Below are 24,762 nucleotides of genomic sequence, written 5' to 3'. Positions count from 1 at the left end.
GAAGTCCGCCTACACGCTCATGTACCTCTCAGCTACACGACCGTGTACGTATATGATGAAATTTAAAGATCAAGTATAGGTCAGCTACACGGTCGTGTACCCATCAGCACACGGTAGTGTACGTGTGTGCAGGAGATTTATTTTCTTTATTATTTTATGTTTATTTTTAGGAAAGTATAAATAGGGGTTTTAACCCTATTTTAAAACATCTAATTTTTTTAATATACTACCTCCGTTACATATTAGTTGCAACTTTGGGTAATATTTGTGAGAGATAAAATATTCCAAAGTTGCAACTAATATGTAACGGAGGTAGTAGCTTTTTTCATTCTACGTTGTTTTGGAGAGAACACATAGAACTCCATTGAAGCATTCATCTTAATTCAATTTCAAGTATTTCTCTTTCAACCTTAATCTCTTTAATTTATTATTGTTATTATGTTTTCTTTAATTATTTGTCTTTTTATTTCTATTATCATGTGTGAGTAGTTTCATAATCTAGGGTTAGGTTGAACCCTATTATGGATTGATGTGTTATTTGATTCCCAATTCCCAATTTAATTAACTTATATTTCCTCTTTGTTAGGGTTGGTTTTATTATCAATGATTAACTAGAAATAGTATTATTGAATGTGATTAGGTTTACAACGAAAGTTGATTCTTAATTGATTTTAGAACCCTAATTAAAAGTAAGAGCTTTTATGCATGAAAATAGCTAATTGTTCTTGCTAGGTTTTATAGGATGTCGTTCTCAATGTCTTTAATATGTATGATTCCATGAAAATAGGTATGATTGCATGTTAGGGAAGCTATTAGTTGATCGAAAGAAACTCTTAGTATTGTTTTAGGGAGCATCTGTCCTATGGAATGTTTATTGATTTAATTGAGGAAAAGGGATTGTTCTATTACATTGATTCACAATAGTGGGGATACTTAATCTTAGATGTTTTTAGTTATTGATTAATTCCATAGTATTATTATTCATTGCTTATTAGTTAATATTGCTCTAGTATAGATTCCTCAATTTTGTTTGGTTACTTGCTTAGTAGTTACTTGAGTCTAATTAATTAGTTGAACTACAGTCTCTTGGGATCCGACCCTTACTTGCCCGTCTACATAGTAGCGGTCTTGTTAGGTACGCGACACGCCTATCACAAGTGACGCAAATGAGTAATAGAATTTAATGTGTCACTCCTTTAATTAATAAGCGACGCAAATAAGTAATGGCAGCATTAAACTTTGAATTATTTGCGTCACATTTTATTAGTTGAGTGACGCAAATGACTCTGTTGCATTTACGTTTATTTCGGATTCCAGTTGCTAGCTGCCTTCCTTTTACTAAAACAAAAAACATAGTTGCTACTCCTATCTTCCAAGAACAGCGATTTCCTACAGCTAAACACCCAGAATTTCGAGCAAAAAAACCCCAGAAATTCGAGAAAAAAAACCCCAGAAATTCGACCCATACACCCCAAGAAATTCGAGCAAAAATCACCCTGAAATTCAAGGAATTTCGACCCAAAAACCCCCAGAAAATCGACCCAAAAACCCCAGAAATTCGATCCAAAAACCCCCATACATTCGACCAAAAAAACCCCCACAAATTCAACAACCAAACCGCAATGTTGACAACACCCATAATCTGGAAAAATTCAGGTTTAGAAACCCCCAATTTCGACAAAACAACAAAAAAAAACCCCAAGAAACCCCAAGAATTCGAGCAAAACAACAAAAAAAAACCCAGAAATTCAATTATGGGCAAATGCGAGCAAAAAAATTGAGCAAATTCGAGCATTAATTTGAGTAATTTCGAGCATAAAAATCAAATTAAAACCCCAGGTATTCGTTGAGTGAATTACTGCCTTTATAATTGAATTTTTGAGTGAATTACTTGATTAATTTCGCCCCCCAAAAATCCGAGGATGGACGAGCAAATTACAGTCTTATAATTGAAGTTTGATTAGTGTAGCAGTTCGACCATTGTTCGCCCAAATCAACTGCATTTAGGCTTGACATTGTTGAATTTGTGAAGTCAATTTCACCTAAGGTAAGATTGCTTCTATTTATGTTCAATATTTTCATTTTCTCAAAAAAAAAAAAAAAAAATGTTCACAGAAAATTGGGTTAATATATGTAATTTTATTTGTAGATAGAATTAATTAGAAAATATTTTATAGTATGATTGAATATTGTTGGTTTAATATATGTAATTTTATTTGTAGATAGAATTAATTAGAAAATATTTTATAGTATGATTGAATATTGTTGGTTTAATATATGTAATTTTATTTGTAGATAGAATTAATTAGAAAATATTTTATAGTATGATTGAATATTGTTGGTTTAATATATGTAATTTTATTTGTAGATAGAATTAATTAGAAAATATTTTATAGTATGATTGATTATTGTTGGTTTAATATATGTAATTTTATTTGTAGATAGAATTAATTAGAAAATATTCCATTGGATTCATGTGTCCCGAAATGATTTCAGAAACCTATTTGCATAGTGATGCAGATCGTATCCTACTATACATGACACATGTGATGGAAAAACAAAAATCTAAGCAGTTCAACTTATGCCCATACCATGAAAAGTATAAACTTTGAACTTGTATTTATTTGAACTTTGCAAATTGTTGATATTATTTACTCATTTACAAATGTGTGTCTAATTTATTATGTAGGAATCATTGGGTTCTTTTGGTCTTATGCATGGCTGAGCGTGAAGTCATCATCTTTGATTCTTTGAGGCAGAAGCGAAATTTAGCAATTAAGTTTGCAATGACAAAGTAAGTCTAGTTTGTTATTAATGTCATGATTTTATGTGTGTGTAAGGATAATAGATGGGTTTACATATTATGTATAAATATGTTATTTGTTTCAAATGTGTAGTGCTTTTCGAAGTTACAAGGCATTAAGTGGACAATCTAGGGGAAGTAAATTGACATGGCATTTGGGACAGGTTACCTTAATTTCTTGCTCAAACTTTAAGTTTCTTAATAATTTAAGTATAGCAATTTAATTCAACTTATAAATATATTACATGTAGTGTCCTCAACAATTGGGTGGACGTGAGTGTGGCTACTACGTCATGCGTTATATGTACGAAATACTTGAACATCACCGTAGCAGTGAGGATCTTATTAAGGTATGAGTTGTCAAATATTTCATTTTTGTTTGATAAATACAATTTGATGTTAGCTACAATCTTGAATTAAAACTTTCCTCTTGTATATTTGTTGTGTTGATAGGATTTTTCAAGAACTACACCGTATACCGAGGAGGAGATAAATGAGATTCGAGATATTTGGGCAGAGTATTTTATATGTAATGTTGAACTTTAGATTTACACTTAGCGGATGTTGGACTCTTGTTTTGGATTATAGGCTTGACATGAATGATTTTAGTTAATTGGTGTTGGGATGATGAGTATAATGTCAATGATATTGAGATGTAAATTATTGGACAGGTTGTTAATATAATGCCGTCATTCCCAATTTTATGGGTAGGCCAAAATACAAAGGAGACTCTGCCGAAATTTACATTTGCATTCATTAATATTGCATTTTAATTTCAATTATTGGCGTTAGTATATTACTTTATACCACTACCAAGGAAAACAGGTACTACAAACATATACAAACAATTATTATAATTTAAAAAAAAAAATTTCACATCATTTGCGTCACTCATTAAACAAACAAGTGACGCAAATAAAGCAATTTTGTATTGTCTAGTAAGTCATTTGCGTCACTCCTATATAAACAAGTGACGCAAATAACAAACAAGAAGTTGCTCAGAAGAGTCATTTGCGTCATTTGTTTATAAAGGAGCGACGCAAATAACTCTTATTTGCGTCACTTGTTTATAAAGGAGTGACGCAAATGACTCTTATTTGCGTCGCGCCTAGGAGCGACGCAAATGATTTAAAATTAAATCATTTGCGTCGCGAGCAGTTGCGTCGCTCATAGAAGCGACGCAAGTACACTATAAATGAGCGACACAAATGAGCCTTTTTCTACTAGTGATTATAATAATATTTAATGATTATAATAATAATGCAATAATAATAATAATAGTAATAATAGTAATAGTAATAATAATAATAATAATAATAATAATAATAATAATAATAATAATAATAATAATAATAATAATAATAATAATAATAATAATAATAATAATAATAATAATGAAATATGTTCTGCTTCAATCTGCTCTGCTCTGCTTCAATCTGATCTGCTTTGCCCAAAAGCTCAGAAGAACAGGGCCTAAGTTGATTGTTTAATTATTTTGAAAATTATGTCATCATATTCAGTTATTAACAAATAATTATTCAATGATCATAGTTGTATTATAAATATACAAGATCATGGTTTATATGGTCCTATCTCCAATACACAGGCAAAAAAAATCCCTAAAAGAATATGGAGAAAAATTACTCAAAACCATACCAGTCATAAGCCAAGCTAATGTGTTATGAGGTTTTTTATTGGAAAACTATTAAAAATAAATAAACAGATAAAATTAAGTAACAACGCATAAGAAAAAATTAACAATGAAGAACCCGCTAATCTAATTATATGGCTTTCTTTATAAGTGTTCAAAGTAATAGCATGAGGCATCGTTCAAGAGTCAAGACACACATTATGATAACCTAATCTAAACGGATTTTTTTTTTTTTTTTTTTTTTTTTTTAACAAAAACATTCTAATGTTAGCAACACTGCGCACAACAAGAATTAGTCTTTTTATGGACCAACAAAATTGGTCACAAAAAGCCATGATAAACGGTCGGTAAATGATTATCGAAGTCTAAATGGCCGGTATTTATCCACTTATTAAATAAATAAAATATTTTACCACCCTAAAAAGTCAAGGTTAAATTTTTAATTTTTTTTATTTAACACCCCTTTAAATTTTAATTATGAAAATCTATCTAAAAAAGACAAAAGAAAAATTGATTTCACCACCCATTACATACTTCGTAAGGAAATCATTAAGTGCCATATTCCAGGCTTAAAAAAAAAGTTTCCTTCATTTTATATTGAAACTTTGCTTGTTTTGATGTCATTTTGAGTCTTTTGGCCCTTAAGGGTCCGACTAAACTAACAAATAATTATCGAAATACCTCGTTTTACATGCCAAAAAATATCTCATTTTGCATGCTGCTATTTTCAAACAGAAAAAAATTGCTCAATTAACATTTTGAAGGTCATTTTGGTCGTTTAAGGATCTAATTTAACTTTAACCGAGCAATTTTCCCTATTTGAAGATAGTGACTTAGCTTAGCTAGAGTTTGATAAGTTGAGATAATGATATAATTAATGACCATGTGATGATCCAATTATTACACTTGTATTATTGGGGAGCAGTATTGCACAGGTTAGCTTGATGATATGAAGTTCTGGGATTTGACAAACGCATTGTCAAGGGATGGTGTGATTGAGAGTATTCGTTCTTTGTGTTGAACTTATTTATGCTTTGTTATTCGTTTATGTTTTGGATTTGATTTATTGGTTTGGTTTTAAATAATGGCCTTATATGGTTCCAATTTGTAAGCTTTGACTTATTAGTTTTCTAAACTATGTTATTTAAAAGACTTATGGTTGGTTTTCCGCTGCGATATTTTGATAAAGCCTTAACGTTTTAACACGTGGCGGTAACATGCCAATGGTTCTCCACTATTTTATTTAAATTAAGTGGTTTGGAAAAGGGAGAATTATTGGGGTGTTACATCATCTCTACAAGTAATTCTCCCCTTCCTTCAGTGAAGTATAATCTCACTTGTCCTCTTCCCCTGTCAAGTTTATTGTCCCCTATAGGTACTCTTATATTGTTATGTTTCTAAATATATAAAACCGAGATATTATAATTAAAACCATATGAGTACTCTTATGTTTAACATGAAGCTGAAGGATAAATTAATAGTGATATTTATTAATTTAAGACTGAAAGAGTTTGACACCATAAAGAACTCGAAGGTTCAAATTATATTTGTACTAGACTACTCCTGTCTTGTAAGGTTGTTATTATTTTCTGTTACCATTTACTAAGCATGACCTTGGGAGGCACTTTACATCAATTAAGTTGTGTGATTATTTGTGAAGCTTATACGTTATGCACTATGTTTCATGGCTTTGTTTGTCTTTTGATTGACAAACAAGTAAAGAGGTCAAAAGCAACTTGGTCTGATGAAACAACTAAGATTTTTTGTGAGGTTTGTGCTGAAGAGGTCCATGCAGGGAATAGACCACACACCCATTTTAGCAAAATTGGTTGGAATAATGTGGTTATTAAGTTCCAACAAAGGTCTGGTAAAAAGTATGACCAGAAACAATTAAAAAATAAGTGGGAGAAGTTAAAAACGGAGTACACTACATAGAAGAATCTCATAAAAAAAGGAGACAGACTTAGGATGGGATCATGAGAAAAATACAATTATTGCATCTGATCAATGGTGGGCACTCCAAGAACAGGTGAGCATTACAATAATCTGAATTGTATGCTGCCTTTTTCAAGTAGTTAGTTTTAACTAATTACATTATTTATTTGTATAGGCAACTCGGTAATTACTCTTGAAGAACATGATGGATCGATGGATGATTTACTCTTAGTATAGAGTCTATTCGCTACAATATTGCAACTTCTCTAATGAGTCGTGGATCTTAACATTATTGGATCTTTTATTAGGAATAATAATATTAGACATTCTATTTCAATAATGAGTTATTATGAGCATATGAAACTTTTGGATATGATTTTTTTTTTTATATATTTTGACAATATAATCTAAGTATTTACACTTATAAATTGTTAAAAATTTTAAATTAAAATTTTATCTTACAAACTATTATAAACAATTTGCTAAAAAAAAAAAAAACAGCTAGTATGAACAACAATGTATAAGAAATTAATACTAATTCATTCTCACAAATTAAAAAACAAAAAAAAAACACTTATATAGGCCAAACAGGGTAAAATAGTTTCTCAATCTAAGAATCACTTCTGATTTTTGATGGGCTAAACAATTTTGTTTCTTGCAAGTGTTTCTCTAGAAATAGTTTATGGAAAACTACTTCTAGGAAACAGAAGCTGTTTTCCAAAAGATTGGCCAAACAAACCCTTAATCTTGTTCCTTGGCTTTTAGCCTCTTTTGAATGAAAAAATAAAAATAAAATTACACCATTCAAAATTTTAAACTGTTTACACACTGCTTAATCTTTATGATCCTTAATCGTTTACTTTGAGTGGAGTGTAGAAGAAATTAATCCCAATTATACACACTCTAACACTCCTGTTTTTTTAATCACACTCCCCAAAAAAAAAAAAAAAAAAAACACTATGACATGACTTGTACAACATGTGATAAATTTCACAAGTGAAATGATTGATTGGTGAGAGCTATGAATAAATTCATAGGAGACGACCGTCAAATTATTTGTGGATCATGTCTACACAACGCGTTGAATACTGACCAAACTATAACTACTAATTTTGTACTACGTTAATTTTGGCTCACCACAAGTCCAAATTTTTGTATGGACCAAACAATTACTACTAAATTTTGTACTACTACGTTTATTTTGGCTCATCAATCAGCATAAAGTCCACAAGCCAAGACGAAATGAACCGAAAGGGCGAAATTAACTAAGACCCTGTTCTTTTGAACTTTTGGACACAGCAGAGTAGGGTAGATTTCAGCAGAACAGAGCAGGCTTCCACACACTACAGAGCAGAGTAGAATAAATTTTTGTAGAGCAGAACAAAGCAGAGTAGGGCAGAGCAAAGCAGATTTTTGCAGAGTAGAGCAAAGTAGATTTAGCAGAGGCAGAGAAGAACAGGGCAAAGCAGAGAAGAACAACTCTAAAGAACAGGGCCTAAGCTTAATTTAAAATTAAAGCCTTTTTCGAGCTAGATAGTAATGATGTAATTTCAATAATATATATATATATATATATATATATATATATATATATATATAGGGTCGGGATCCGGTGAGAACCACCCTTTATGTGAGAACCACCACCAATGTGAGAACCAATACCAACCATTAGATTATATGAAATTCAACAGCTGAGATTAAAATACAAAACCCACCCAAACCCAAACCCAACATCAACCATAACCTCTTTCTCTCTCCAGAAAAAATTACCCAGCTTATTTCTCTCTCTCCCAAGTTGAAGGTGGAACATCAATGGCTTGAAGCTTTAAGGATCAATACTTTCTCTCTCCTCTTGTTCACTTATACATAATTTTGGTAAGTAATTTTTGAATATCTTGCCCTTAGTTCTGGTTTTTCATTATAATTTTCGAATAGAATTATCTCAATTTAGTATTTTCATCAAAATTTTCGAATTTGATGTTCTAATTATCAAATTTTAGTGTTCTGGAAAATTTCGAATTTGAATGCTCTTATTTTGGTTATTTGAGTTTGACATTATGATTATTGCTAGATTTTTTGAGTTGAGAGTTCTTAATTTAGGATTTTCATTATCAAATTATCAATAATTGAGGTTTATTCGTACTTTTAACTTTGAATTGCATGTTAATCTGAATGTTCAAAATATTTTGATTTTACATCTCTGAAAATTTTGGAATTGCATGTTAATTTTCGAATTGAATTACATGTTAATTTTCGAATTGCATTAATCGAATTGAATGTTTAATTGCATCAATTCTTTGATTGAATTGAATGAATTATTTAGGTTTGATTAATTTGATAGAGATTTTAGTGATTGTAATGATGTCAGATTAAACTTATGATAAAAAATGTTCTGAAATTTCCAATTGAATGCTCTTATTATGTTGTTAGTAGGTTTTTATTTTCAATTGAATGCTGTTATTATGTTCTTATTTTCAATCAAATTTAAAATGAGCAAATAAATTAAAATGAGCAAACCTAAATATGTATAATAGAACATTTAAAATGAGGTAACTACAATTAAAATGAGCAAATATTAATGACATTCACAAGTAATTCAAGGATCTATAAGTACTCAGTATACAGAATATGCACAACAATACATTTTTCTTTTCCAAATATAGGAGCAAAAATAATTAAAATGAGCAAATATAATCAAAATGAGCAAACATATTATGAGTTCCTTGGTCTACTTGCCTGCGTACAAGCCCCACCCCTTTCTTCTTGGTCTGTTTCCTGCACACTACACACCCTTCTTCCACTTCCCTGAACAAACCTATCCCCCCTGCACACTACAATTTTCTCCCACTTCCCTGAACAAACCAATCCCCCCTTCTAATTTTAGATTCTAAAATTATTGTGTATGTATGTGTGTGTGTGTGTGTGTGTGTGTGTGTGTGTGTGAGTGTGAGTGAGTGTAACAGTGTGTTTGTGTGTGAGTGTGAGTGTGAGTGTGAATGAGTGTAAGAGTTTATGTATGTGGGCATTGAATTGCATGTTCATTTGACAAATGAGCATTGAATTATTTGCTCATTTGACAAATGAGCAAAGAATTGTATGCTTATTTCACAAATGAGCATTGAGTTATTTGCTTCTACGCACAAGCTCCACCCCCTTCTTCTTGGTCTGTTTCCTGCACACCAACCACACTCCCTTCTTCTACTTCCCTACACAAACCTATCAATCCTTCAAGGTGATAATTGAATACCACTTGGAACAACATGAGTGGTTAGGTTATATGTACAAGATAAGAGACAAGTGGATTCCGGCCTATTTCAGAGATGTGTTCCTTGGAGGAATAATGCGTACAACATCAAGATCCGAAAGTGAAAACAACTTTTTCTGCTCCTTTATCAATCCTCATGTGTCACTTGTTGAGTTTTACTTGAGATATGAAGCTGCAATTGATGCCCAGAGACACACTCAAGGTCAGAATGATAATGATTCAAAGCACAAATATCTTGAGTGCAAAACACCACTAGGGATAGACAATTATGCCTCACATTTAAAATGAGGAAATAAATTTAAAATGAGCAAACCTAAATATGTGTTATAATATAGAAAAAAAAATAATGAGCAAACATAATTAAAATGAGCAATTTGAACATTCAGCGATCACAATGGTGATGTGAATGGTGTGTTGATTGCCTCAGGCTTTGTCAAGTTGTGTGAGGAATATGGTATTTACAATGCAAGAGTTTCTGGAGCAAAACCTCAGCTTGATGTTCGGTCAGCAGCTAGATGGGTACCTCCGCCTAGTAATGTAGTCAAGGTGAATGTTGATGCTCATATGATGAGTGGTGTAGGGGTGAGTTTGGGGGTGGTTATAAGGTATGCAGAGGGGGCTTTACTGCTTGTTGCTGTAAAGAAGACCGCCAATTGCTGGCAGCCGAATCAGGCAGAAGCTGCTGCTGCTAGATTTGGTGTGGAGTTGGCTATGCGGATGGGCTACAATTGAGTGGTGTTGGAATGTGGTGCTATTGATGTAGTGCGTGCTGTCAAGAAGAAGGTCATTGGTGCTGATCCTATTTTTTTGCTGTTTGATGATATTGTAAGGATGTCAAATGCTTTTATTTCTTTCGATTGCATTAATATTAGAAGAGCGGGAAATACTTTGCTCATTTATCAAATGAGCAATAATTCTTTGTTCATTTTGTCAAATGAGCGAAAATTCCTTGTTCATTTATCAAATGAGCAAACAATTCTTTGCTCATTTATGAGATGAGCAAACAAATCTTTGTTCATTTATCAAATGAGCAACAATTCTTTGTTCATTTTTTCAAATGAGCAAACAATTCTTGTTCATTTATCAAATGATCAACATATGGTTAAAAATTTATAACATAGAAAAATAATTTAAAACATGTGATAAAACCTATTAGCTCAATTGGTAGAGCACTATGCAAATGCATAGGGGATGTAGGTTCAATTCCTACATAGGTTATCTCTATAAAAAAAAATTAATTAAAAAATAAAAAATAAAAAAAAAATCAAATTCGCACTAAATTATACGAGCAAAAAATTGGTTTGAAATGATTTATAATCATATAAACTTTGTTACAACTAAACTCTCATACAAACTTGTGTCTCAACAGTACATTAAATAAATGAACCTACGTGGGATTCGAACCCACATCTTTTGTGCATTTACACAATGCTCTACCCGTTGAGCTAGTAGGCTAATGTATTCAAAACACCAACAACAACAAAAATTATTTAAAAATGAAATGTTAAAGACTTACATTATATTTTCTTCAAACCTAAATCCCACTTTTGCAAACCCATGCCTCATCATTGCAACTCCACGATGCAAATGATCATCATCTGAAGACTTCCAGGGAATATTAAGCACAACATACTCCATATACTTTATCTCTTTCGACAAAATGACACTTTGAATACTTCCTTCACCAACCATAAACACATGAAAATGCGCTTTTCTGAAAATTAACACATCAAATTAAAATAAGAATGAGCAAATAGTTAGTTGCTCATTTGTCAAATGAGCCAATACTTAATTGCTAATTTAACAAATGAGCAAGCACTTAGTTGCTCATTTGTTAAATGAGCAAATAGTTAGTTGCTCATTTGTAAAATGAGCAAATAATTAGTTGCTCATTTGTCAAATGAGCAAACATTTCTTTAATCAACAAGCATTTCTTTGCTCATTTGTGAAATGAGTAACCATTAGTTTGCTCATTTGTCAAATAAGCAAATAATTAGTTACTCATTTGTAAAATAAGCAAACGTTTCTTTGATCATTTGGGAAATGAGCAATCAATTTTTTGATCATTTGGGAAATGAGCAATCAATATTTTACTCATTTAACAAGTGAGCAAATAATTAGTTGCTCATTTGTCAAATGAGCAAATTAGTTGCTAATTTAACAAATGAGCAAAAACTTAGTTGCTCATTTGTCAAATGAGCAAATAGTTAGTTGCTCATTTGTCAAATGAGCAAACATTTCTTTAATCATTCATTAAATCAACAAGTATTTCTTTGCTCATATGTGAAATGAGCAATCAATTATTTGCTCACTTGATAAATGAGCAAATATTTCTTTACTCATTTATGAAGATGTTACATGTTCTGTGTCTGCAACACTCATACAGATGAAAGATCAATTATGATTTCAGCCACTTCTATCACTAATGAAACACAAATATGCATAGAGCAGCATTACCAAATCATGCTAGAGAACAGGTTAGCACTATATGCAAGCATCCCCAAAATTTAGTCCTAATTGACCAGTTACCATGCAAGCATAGTAGGTAAGGTGTAGTATGTAATTGCTGGGGATTGGAAAATGATGATAGCAAGTAATTTCTATCTCATTTATCAAATGAGCAAGTAATTTCTTGCTCATTTAGCAAATAATCAAAAAGTTAATTGCTCATTTCTTAAATGAGCAAAGAATTACTTGCTCATTTGTGAAATGAGCAAACATTTCTTTGTTCATTTATGAAATGATCAAGTAATTCTTTAATCATTTGCTGTCTATAAGTCTGTTTGGCCACAAAGTGCAATTCAATCTTGCCCAAGCTTAGCTGAGTTACAAGTTAGTGATGACATAGACAAAAATCCAAAAACGTTAATCCGATTAAATTGATAGAACTCGTAGAAGGCTATGACTTCAAATCTTAAGTAATGGTGATAGAAAATGATGATTGTCAATTCCTCCTAGAGTCATTGTAACAACTCCAAGCTACCCTAAAATGGAAGATGACCTGAACATGAACAATACACTCTTCTATACCCATATTCTAATTATGTACGAAGTAAAACGGAACAAGGGCATAACAACAGTTACAAGGGCTATATTGGTCCAATAAGCTTTCTTAAGCATGACATATAATTAATGAGGTGTTCGATCAGCAAACATCATAGGTAATAAAAAAAAGAAAAAAAAAGAAAAAAAAAGAATATCTATAGCTAGTAAAATCATCTAACCTGTCTTAAAGCTTGATGTATAATATCATCAATTATAAACGGCCTTAGAATCCACATTTTGCAGTAGCTATCCAATTCATTGGTGGATGATTTTAGATTCAATGAAGAAACAATCTTTTCCTACATTGTATAATCTTGTTTCACCATGCTGTATATTACTGCCATAGAGGAGGCACAACCAGCAGCATCAAGCTTTCGAGAAGCAATTACTTCTTGTTCTGAACCCAGGGAATCCATATCTAATTGGTCATCTAGGTTCTTATTCAAAGCATTGCCTGCCTTATCCATAAGACTTTGAAGTTCATCAACTATGCCTTTGGCTTTAAGTGAATAATCCCGAAGGTTACCCAAACTTGTGTTCAGCTAACTAACACTCACTGTGCTATCATAAGCATCAATGCAACTAGCTTCTACATATGCACCAACCCTCTTAGTTTCATTTGCTTTAACAATGCTCTTGACCAGCTCTGATGATTCAAATATTGAAGGGCGTCGAAGAAACTCAACTGGCTGCTGAAATCTAACAAGAAACGGCTGGCCAACTTCCACTAACTCTTCAAACTTGATAACTCCCACCATAAATTCTGCCAGGATCCCCCTAATTTCATCATCAAGATTGGATTTTCCTTCTTCCATTCTGAAATCCATAAGAACATAAGTTGCCATACTAAAATGAAAAGCAATATATAAAGACGAAGTTTGTAGTCCAATATAAAACATCACAAATATTCATCGATTATCAATCGACTAGCAATTTCTCTCTATTATCATCAATGTCATCCCTACAAGTTACGAGTACAAATTTACTTTCAATGTGGTTCATTAGACCTCACAATCTTACGCATAACATTTTTCAACTCCAACCAAAACAACTTCATATCCAAGCACAAACTACCAAGGGCATAACAACAGTTACAAGGGCTATATTGGTCCAATAAGCTTTCTTATCAATTTTGACAGCCAAGTGGATAATAAACTTAACTTTATTGGATGAAAACATCTCATGGTGCTCAAATCTTGGGATACAAAACATGCTTCAGTAACAAGCTAGCAGACACTCTTTTACTGCCTACCCTCACAAAGCTACTCATGAATCCATATTACTGCTCCTGCTCTAGACTTAGTGATATGCTCGGGTTCTAGCTTATTATCTTAGCCTCATCTAATTAGTATCAACTGCAATTCATTAGCCTCATCTAATTGCTTGGTCTCGGAATCATGTACTAATGGGAACCGAATATTAAAAAATACAAACCTTATAACAGCAGTGAGTAAAACCAAACACTCATTTCATTCCTACTGTCTAGCCAAGTTATCACAGCCAACAAAACTGAATATCATACTTCTAGTAGCAAAAAGTATGTGAAATTACTCAAATAAAGCTAAACACAAAGTATTTTACTAAGCAACAAACAGAAAATGAGCAAGTAAATATAAAATGAAAAAATAAAAATAAAATGAGCAGAAACACATACATTGTATTTTCTTGAAGAACATTTGCATTTGCAGAATCCATAGCAATTACTTCTAGGTTTCCAAAAAAAAACAAAGAAAATGTAAGATAATTATTCAAATGAAGCAAAATTAAAACTAAAAGCAACTAATAATTACTCAAATATAAATCGAATAGAAATCACCAGGAAAAAAATAGAACAGAAATTGAACCGAAAATCGGCAAAAAAATTGACGAAAACCTTAATCAATATAATGAAGATTTCAATTGACGAAAACCTTAAGTAATCAAACTAAAATCAACGAAAATCACCTTGACAAAGAATCAATGAAGTTTGAAGAAGAATTGATGAAGAATTAAAGCAAATACCAGTAAGAAAGGGAGTAGAGAAATTGAAGGAGGAGAGAGAAAATGGCGCATCGAATGAAGGAGGAGAGAGAAAACGCTGAAAAATTGATTTTGAAATTATGTTTGATTGGGATTAATTGTGGCCGTTGGATGTAATTGATCCAACGGTTATAATGAGTCCTCACATATAATATTGTCCTCACATAAGGGATGTGGTCTCATATGATCCCATTTCTATATATATATATATATATATAATTTCAGTTTTATAAAAATTATTTTAATCCAATAAAATTAAAGTAGCTAGTCTAATTGTCACTTAAGAGCACTAGATATCCAATTATGCATGAATTACAAATACAAAGCATTTCTCCCACATTGACCAGTAATAAGAAACGATGGAGGGTCCATCACGGTAGCTTGCTATTGGGTTCCTTAAGCGTCGCCTTTGCGTTGCACTATAGCAAAGGCCTGGCGCAGCCCACCAAATTGAAACCAAATGTCGTGCTGATTTAGTCTGTTATAAAGAGTGATAACATGTATTTATGGTGAATAACTGAATATGATTGAAGTTCTTAATATCTTTAAATTTGTCCTGTTTGGTGGGACTAAGTTGTTTTCAGGGAAAACCAATTTCTTCCCTTTTTACATTGTTTGATCCTTCATTTTATATGGCAATAATAAGAATGAAGTTTTCTTCAAGGTGAGATCAATTCAAAATTGATTCGTTAAGGACTTAAGGAGGCTATATAGTTTATGAACAACCTTTTTTTTTTTTTTTTTTCCAATCAAGCTAGCTGAGTTCATAAATTAGTGTGTTTCATGAATGACCTTCATAAATGAGATTTGCGGTTTTCATATTTGTAGATATCATGTACATAATATCATATAGTTTATCATCATATTCACTCTTATCATATAGTCTAGCATCATATTCACTCTTAATATAGTCTAGCATCATTCTATTTGATAAAGCGTCTAATTTAAATCAATTGTTGTGAATTAGTCAATGATGTTTATTAAACAAGATTCAATTACACCATTATGTTCTTGAAAACTGCCAGAAAAAATTCTATAAACATACTCCTATGCAGAATTAGGGGGAAAAGGCAGTTTTTTTTTTAAACTTTTTGAACTTGTTCGACAATTGATAAAAATTTGGTGATCACTTTGAACCTTGTCTCGATCAACCTTTACAAAAGAATCTTTGCTATAAGCTTAAATGGGTAAATCTTTTTCTCGATACGTCTTTTAGCATCGTTGCCTCGTACACTTATGATATGATCGTAAAGAACGAATTGAATCATTACTTTGATACGTAGTATATGTATATTAATGTAGAAAGAATTTCATGATTCATCCCACATTGAGAAGGTACAAAAGTAATGAGAAGAATCCAGTATAAGAAGGAATTGAATGACATTGGAAAACTTACTTACCTGGACGGGGTCAATGGGCGATCAAGAAGGCTCATGGCCTAGGGTGATGGCTTTCATTGCACTTCGGAAGCGCATCAGCTTAAGATCTCCCCGAGTGGGAGAGTCTACGTCATAATTTGTGACAGTGGAGGCCTGCGTTCGCGCGGCCTCTATCTATTTCTATTCTTAAAATTGTAGCTACGTTTTTCTTATTGTCGAACAAAAATAAGATTTTGCTTAAAATTTTATTAGATGTCTTTGACCATAAAAACTTTTTATTTTTTATTATTATTTTTTTTTATTATTTTTATTTTTAAAGTTTTAGACAATGTCAAATATGTATCAATCTTCTAATAGATTTGAAAAGCTACCTAATTCGGCATTTATACGAGTCATACCAGATTTACTACCAAAATCTCTAAATCACAACCAAGGACAAGTATTGATCATTATTCACTTGAGCACGAGGAAATTAACACATGAATTTCACTCAGAGATTACGTTGTTGCCGCATTTTCAAAACTAGATTTGCTGGGAGCTCTATAGATGAACTCCCTCCAAAAATAAACGTATGCCACAAAATGCAGCGAGCACACGGTATTCTTTAGTAAAAGGCGAAAGAATAGTTCGCTCTGTGCTCACTGCGTAGCTGCGTGAAGATTACATTCATGAGGCGAAATTATTTATACCAGTTTTGTAGCTTCAATCATCAATCTAGTCCATGTGGGACTAATCTGCTTAGTATTTTTTTTTTCTTTCTTTCTTAAGGAATCTACTTAGTTTTATTTTAATCAATTTTTTTTTTCTATTTATTTATTAATTTATTTTGTAGCTACAAGAGTAGTAGTAGTTTTTCAGCTCTTAATCAACAACCATACAAAACCCCATAGCAGAGGGACACACATTTGACTACCTTTTTCTATTGCTTTTCAGTCAATTACCGAAAATTGTCTATAATAAGCAGTAGACAATTGTGAAGTACGAAATTCGAAAATTCTTCTATATTCACATAGTTCTCGTTATAATGACTATCATTAACAATCTACTATGTAGTTAAAGGCTCATTGGCAAATTCATTTGAGCTTATATTTAGATAAAAATTGTTAACGGCTTGATTAACTTCTAAAACTATTCTCCAAAAATATTTGTTACTATGAATTGTAGGGCTTTTCCCTAGTAAAAGGGAGCCCTTCCAGAAATTCTCAACGGCCACGGTCAAAGCCGAGGCTGAAGAGGGGGTCTGGAAATAGTTTTCAACCAGCAATTGACGCGCCTCGGTTATTACCTCACTAGCTGCGTCATTGCCCCAAGCGCAAAGATGAGTATTATATTCCAGAGTTTTCTCTTATATACTAGTGTCATTGGTTGTGTATGTCATAAACTATATGATATGGGACAAGAATAAGAACCTCATTAGTACCAAATTATTTATAAAAAAAAGTGTACAAATTTTGAAGATTGAGAGTTTGTAGTGTTGCGAATCAAAGTTTTAAAACCAACTATTCTATTTATGCACACCAAGCTAAGCTTGGCCTAGTTGAAAGGAAACTCATTCCAACGATTCAATCCTCACTAAGGGCAATTTAGGTGAGGGAATTTTTTTTAACCATTCTTCCCATTTTCCCAAATTATCTTAATTTACATCTAATTAAGTTCAAAAATAAGGTTCAAGTAATATTAATATCTAAACACATCCATTAAGCATGGCCTTAAAAATAGCACAAGACTAATATCCCCTAACCCTAACCTATGTATGTCATCAATGTCAATAATCCAATCCATCTTTACACTTTTTACGTGATTAGTAAGTTAATTTTCATCAAAATGTCACATACAATTAAAGATGGGCAACGGACCATGCCGTGCCGCCGCGGGCCGTGCTGTGCCTAAATTTGGCACACCCCAGCCCACGGCACGGCACAGCCCACGTGCCTGGCGGCCGTGCCGTGCCAGGCCACAGGCCAGACCGTGCCACTTATATATATATATATAATGTAAATAAAAAACGATATATATATATATATATATATATATATATTAGTACAACTAAATTTTATATAAATAATGTTATTAATTTATGTTAATGTTAATGTTAATGTATTTTGTTTTGAACAACTTTATTTTAATTAAGGTTATATAAATTATTTATCTAATTATGTTTAAGTTTATATAAATAATTCTATTAATTTAGCAAAAAAACAATAATACATATAATAATAAAAAAAAAATATGAGTGCCGTGCCCGGCCGTGCCCTCATGCCATGTGTCGTGCCGACGTGTCGACTCACGGGCCGGCCACCGTGCCACCCGCCGTGCCTCGTGCCGTGCCCATGCCGATTCCCAAATTTTTGTTCACGGCACGGCGGCCCACCGGTGGGCCGCCGTGCCGGAATCGTGCCGGCACGGCCCGTGCCCATCTTTACATACAATAGTTCACAACAACTCGATCATGATCACTTTTATCTTTAAATGGTATATTTTTAAACTAATGTGAAACTAACTATATATATCTATGGTCAAAGTATTATATTAGTAAACGCGCATATTCAAAACGCGCAATATTCACGGTTTGAAGATAGTGATGGCATGCATGCAATACTGAAAATAAATCTGATCCGACATATGATAATAAGTAGTGATAATATAATTATAGAACGACAACATACATACACAGATTGAAGGCAACAACAAAAGTACAACTTAGCTTAGGTAGAGTTTGCTAGCACCTTATAGATAGATGCAGCAGTGTCCGCCATGCATATACATAACACCATACGTGGTTGGGGAAGATGCCATATAATATGTTGTACCTTCCTTTATTTAATTGCTAGAGACTCTATCTAAAGAGACTCTATATGCAAATACCAATACAGTGATATCCAGAGCAACACCCATCAGTATATGGTGTGCAACGTTCCCCAACTGTGTGGCAAAAAGTAAGGCCATTATCATTGTTTTTATATTTATTCTCTACCTCTCGGCGTATGATAGCCGAGAGGACGGAATCCGGGAGCTGTTCATTGCGGACACTCAAGATGATGGGTTCCTCGGAGGCGGCAGCTTCTGTGGCAACCACCAAAATGGCTACCACCAGAATTACCAAACTTACTGCTTTCTTCATCTCCATTATATTTTTCACTAATTTTTGTATTATGTGCGGTGTTTAAATATGTGTGTTTACTGTTTAATATTTGATTTGATGATCCTTTATATAGAAGTGATGGTGTGCATGTTTGACATAACAATAATTGAAGGGGATAAAAGAAATCTTTGGTAGGACTTCTTGTGTGTTTCAAATTTATTGTCACGTTTTTTTGTAACTCTTGCGAATTTGCGATATTTAATTTAGAGAAAATTGTGAAAAGGACATGTTAAGCGGTCGAGTTTTTGAAAAATGACTTTTTAAGTAAAAACTTGTAAAAAAGGACCTTTTAAGTTGCATTTTGTTTGTATGGAGTATTTGGGTGAGCTTGTGTGGTGGTCAACGCCGGAGCTCCGACGTTGACTATCACGTGTTAGTCACGTGACTTGTCTTTTTCTTTAAAAAAAAAATCCCCAAATTTCCCTTATTTTCCGAGGAAATTTGGGAATTTTTTTTTTTTTTTTTCAAATAAGTCATGTGACTAACACGTGATAGTCAACGCCAGAGCTCCGGCGTTGACCACTATGCAAGTTCACCCAAGTATCCCATACAAACAAAATGCAATTTAAAAAGTCCTTTTTCACAAGTTTTCACTTAAAAGGTCATTTTTCAAAAAGTCGACCACTTAAAAGATCCTTTTTCACAATTTTCTCTTTAATTTATAACTAGTGTTTAGCCCGGGCGATGCCCCGTTTCATACGTAATATATTATTGTATTATAGTTTACATGTATTATACTTATATAGATGAATTTGTCGGGTCTTTCGTCCCCATGACATATGAGGTAATAGTTATATTGAATACTTATTGAGTTTTTTTTTTTATTATTTTTTTATTAATTGGACCTTGTGCTTTAATTTATATAATTTTTTGTACATATTAATAACGTGGTTGGTAATTGACTTAGACGGTTAAATAATCATCCTTGTTATAAGAAGTTGGGTGTTCGAATAAAGGGACAGAGGGAGTAGATAGTATAGATAGATATATTCATTTCAACTAAATAACCTCGCTCATTTGTCATTTCTATTCATCATAACCCTTTAATTTATTTTTTGAATAGTCATATATATACAACCCTTTAATTAATAGGCCTCATACTTGAAATTAGAGCCTCAAACTTGGTATAACAATAATAATATTCGTGTTGATCACTTGATCAAATTAAACTATTACCATATACTCGTAACTTATAGCTAACTTTGATAAACTTTTAGCCTTGTTTGAGTAACTTTAAATCTAATATGTTTAAAAAAAAAATTATATAATTTTTAGTGTAAATTGAAAGATAAGAGTAATATATTTCCTTTCACTCATCACTAATAATATTGATTTTTTAGTCATTAAAAAAATCGAAACAACCCCCTTTACTGTTTCGGGGTTTGGGGAAGAGAAAGGGGGTTGTTTCGTGGTGGGGAAGGGAGGGGGTGGGTTTTTCGAGTGTTAGGATTTAGAGGGAGGTGGATGGTCACGACAGGGGGTCCGACGATGGAGGTGGTTGTGGCATGTGGGGGCGATTTTCGTTGGGTGGGTGGGTGGGTGGGGAGGGGGGTTCCAATCCGGTAGTGGGAGATAGGGAGACAGGGCTACTAGAGGGGAGGTGGCGGTGGGGTTGGGCTGGGGTTTTTTTTTAATTTTTTTTTACTAATCACGTATTGACATGTGTCACTTAAATAATATATCCCTACCTTATAAAAATACCTTATAAAAAGTGGAAGATTGCGCTTATGAATAGTGCATGGACCTATATGCCCTTCAAAATGTAATAAGTGTTGAGTTTTCTCTCTCCTTACATTTATGCACTTTTATATTATTTATTTATATTATAGGTAAATTTAAAGTTCACCTCTCATGATTGAAATTAATAAGATGACTCTATTAGATGGATGAGTTTGAAAGATCTTTCTACTTAATTAATTAAATTAAATGGAAAATGAAATAATAATTTAAACTTTAAAAAGTTGATATTTAATGGAGGTTATAGTTTAATTGCATGACAACTTTATCAACTGGACAAGCAAAAAGTTGTTTCTTCTTTATAAAAGTCAAAATTAATGACTTACACATAATTTTGTATAAATGACATTGAGACCAATGAAATGAATCTGATGATTTTGCCGAAGTAGATGTACTAAGAAGAAAGTAAACCAAACTGACTACGGTGAAAAGGGAAAACAAGCAAGAAGGAAGTCAAGGGAATTATCAAGGGTTTAAAGGCTACAATTGGGACTGCATAAAGCTTTTTTAATTTACTGCATAACCAAATCCATGTTTTTGGAAGAAAGTTGCAAATGCAAGCTGATATTGTATTTTCTTATAGAGTATAAAACATATTCCTTGGCCTCAACCAAAAGCTTAAGCTGATGGTTGAGGCCCAGGAATATGTTTTATACTCTACCACTTCCCCTCACATGGTATCAGAGCCAACGTGACATAGAGGTCACGGATTCGAATCTCATCCACCCCTCCTTCAAAGTGGAATTAATTTGCGCCAGGTATGGATAGGCCTGTGTTGCATCCACATTTCAAGCCCAAATGCCCTTTCATGTGAGGGGGAGTGATAGAGTATAAAACATATTCCTGGGCCTCAACCATCAGCTTAAGCTTTTGGTTGAGTTGGTCCTCTAACATTTTCTCTGATTGCCTAAATTTTAATGTTTATGCGAGTTGGGTGTAACTGTTTCTTTTTTTTAGTTTCATATAGTTAATCCCAGATAATTTATAAGAGTAATTACTAGATTGGGTGAGAGTATACACTTACAAATAGTAAATGTTCTGGAAAACTTTTCCCTTATTTTATGCATAATCAATGTTAAATTACTTATATTAGTATATAATATGTGCTCTATGATTTTTTTTAATTATATTTAATCTATTACTATTAAGTTTGTAGATGTTATTGCTATATTGCACTGTTAAATAATTGCATAGATGTTTCCTAAGGAAAAGTTGTAAACAAGTGGAAAAGGAAAAACGAAAAGTTTAAACACAACTCAATATACACATTCCATTAATTTATCAAACTATTTTCTCTAAAAACTCAATGTCGTGAAGAGTTTAAACACAACCCAATATAAACATCAAAAAAGGACAAGCCACTCCGCGTGCATCGCGCGCGTCGGCTGCCCTAGTAAAAAAAAAAAGGTGCCAAGTGTATAGGTTACTGGCTACACAAGACCGGTAGAAGAGAATGTACTATAAAGGTAGGTGAGATTATTAGCTAAAATAATCAAAGAAATTGAGAAGTTTTTTTTGTGGATCATGTCTACACAACGTGTTGAATATTGTTCACATAAATTTTTGTATGGACCAAACTATAACAACTAATTGTGTACTACGTGAATTTTGGCTCACCACAAGTCCAAATTTTTGTATGGACCAAACAATCACTACTAAATTTTGTACCACGTTTATTTTGGCTCACCAATCACCATAAAGTCCACAAGCCAAGACGACATGAACCGAAAGGGTGAAATTAACTAAGGTCCTCTTCTTTTGAGCTAATGGGCAGAGCAGAGCAGGACAGAACAAAACATATCAGATTTCAACAAAGCAGTGCAGAGTAGAGCAGGGCTTTCACACACTACAGAACAGAGTAGAGCAAATTTTTGCATAGCAGAGCAAAGCAGGGCACAACAGAGCAGAGCAAAGCAGGGCAGAGCTGAGCAGATTTCAGCAGAGCAGAGCAGGGCAAAACATCTCTAAAGAACAGGGCCTAAGCTTAATTTAAAATTAAAGCCTTTTTCGAGCTAGATAGTAATGATGTAATTTCAATAAAAAATATATATATATATATAATTTCAGTTTTATAAAAATTATTTTAATCCAATAAAATTAAAGTAGCTAGTCTAATTGTCACTTAAGAGCACTAGATATCCAATTATGCATGAATTACAAATACAAAGCATTTCTCCCACATTGACCAGTAATAAGAAACGATGGAGATGTCACTCAAGTTAAAGTATAAAACTAGGGTTGAGCAATGGATCAAAGCATACCTTTCTCGGCCTTTTGGCTAAGATCAAGTGTAGTATCTGTTCTTATCAGTTTAATATCTGATACGTGAGTCAATGACACAACGATATTAAATTTATTTTTTAAGCGGGAGGATCCATCACGGTAGCTTGCTATTGGGTTCCTTAAGCGTCGCCTTTGCGTTGCACTATAGCAAAGGCCTGGCGCAGCCCACCAAATTGAAACCAAATGTCGTGTTGATTTAGACGCGTATGGTTCAGCATTAACGACCTTTTTTTTTATCAATCAAGCCGAGTTCACTTAGAAGCTTTTTTCAGGAACGTCCTTTATAAATGAGAATTGTGCTTTAGAGTTGAATTTTGCGGATCTCATAATCGCATAGTATTCAATCTTATCATGTAGTATAGCATCATTTTATTCGATAAACCGACTAATTAGAATCAATAGTTGTGAATCAGTCATTGACTCGTACACTTAATTAACTCCTTACATATACTCATCATTCCCCCTTATTCTGGAAAACCCGAAATCCATTATTATGAAAACAAGCGGTCTAAACTCCACACTAACATTTCCATTATTTATAAAATGAAAAGCATAATAAACGAATCATTATTACTTTGATTCGCAATGATTATATCAATATATAGAAAGAATTTCATGATTCGTCCCACATTGAGAAGGTACAAAAGTAATGAGAAGAATCCAGTATAAGAAGGAATTGAATGACATTGGAAAACTTACTTACCTGGACGGGGTCAATGGGCGATCAAGAAGGCTCATGGCCTAGGGTGATGGCTTTCATTGCACTTCGGAAGCGCATCAGCTTAAGATCTCCCCGAGTGGGAGAGTCTACGTCATAATTTGTGACAGTGGAGGCCTGCGTTCGCGTGGCCTCTATCTATTTCTATTCTTAAAATTAGGGCTCTTAGTTTTTCTTTTTTTTCAAACAAAAATAAGATTTTGCTGAAAAATTTATTAGAAATGTCTTTGACCATAAAAACTTTTCTTTAGTGGATTATATTAGTTAGATATAAACTTTTCTTAAATGCATCTATCAGGAATGTTTTGCAACTATTGAGGGAGAGAGATACTGGAGCCTAACTATCAAAATATGGAAGTAATATGGAAGAGATTTGAGAACATAGGTGGGTAATTTGCTATTTACGTATATCCCCCACTTCGCAAAGTTCTTCAGTTAGAATTGTAATTACTACCTCTGGTTCTTTACTTGCAACAAAGGATCCTTTGTTGCTACATGTGAAAAACATGAGTTTCACTTTTGCTACCTGGAAAAAATTTTATTTTATTTTACCACCATACAAATACCACTTTGTTAAAAATTGCTACCAGTTAACGTTTTCTGTTACTATTGACGTTAGGGGGCCCCAGTTAGTTAACTACTCTCCCTTATCTTCTTCTCTCTCCACGAATCTACCCCCTGCCAACCTAATTACTTTCTTTCTCACTCCATTGAATTCCCTCAACGCTCAAAATTAACTCCATTGAAGCTTTTTTTTTTAAACCACGAATCTTTCTTTTTCATCT

General features: G+C 32.9%; 5 non-coding genes across 5 annotated transcripts; 3 read left to right on the top strand and 2 right to left on the bottom strand.

The window, feature by feature from the left end:
• The first annotated feature begins 16,110 nt into the window (after positions 1 to 16,110).
• On the top strand, positions 16,111 to 16,271 carry LOC145583703 (U1 spliceosomal RNA). Its single transcript, XR_014100302.1, has one exon. It is a non-coding gene; the product is annotated as a U1 spliceosomal RNA (small nuclear RNA).
• Positions 16,272 to 16,631: 360 nt separating this feature from the next.
• On the bottom strand, positions 16,632 to 16,748 carry LOC145583676 (U5 spliceosomal RNA). The gene has a single exon (XR_014100277.1). It is a non-coding gene; the product is annotated as a U5 spliceosomal RNA (small nuclear RNA).
• Positions 16,749 to 17,261: 513 nt separating this feature from the next.
• On the bottom strand, positions 17,262 to 17,417 carry LOC145583641 (U4 spliceosomal RNA). The gene has a single exon (XR_014100254.1). It is a non-coding gene; the product is annotated as a U4 spliceosomal RNA (small nuclear RNA).
• Positions 17,418 to 23,233: 5,816 nt separating this feature from the next.
• Positions 23,234 to 23,428, top strand: LOC145583584 (U2 spliceosomal RNA). Its single transcript, XR_014100218.1, has one exon. It is a non-coding gene; the product is annotated as a U2 spliceosomal RNA (small nuclear RNA).
• A 526-nt stretch (positions 23,429 to 23,954) lies between these two features.
• On the top strand, positions 23,955 to 24,115 carry LOC145583488 (U1 spliceosomal RNA). The gene has a single exon (XR_014100132.1). It is a non-coding gene; the product is annotated as a U1 spliceosomal RNA (small nuclear RNA).
• The last annotated feature ends 647 nt before the right edge of the window (positions 24,116 to 24,762 follow it).

Source organism: Chenopodium album, chromosome 15 (assembly GCF_948465745.1).
Source record: "Chenopodium album chromosome 15, dcCheAlbu1.1, whole genome shotgun sequence".
Lineage (NCBI taxonomy): Eukaryota > Viridiplantae > Streptophyta > Magnoliopsida > Caryophyllales > Amaranthaceae > Chenopodium > Chenopodium album.
This window is presented reverse-complemented; position numbering and strand designations above follow the sequence as displayed.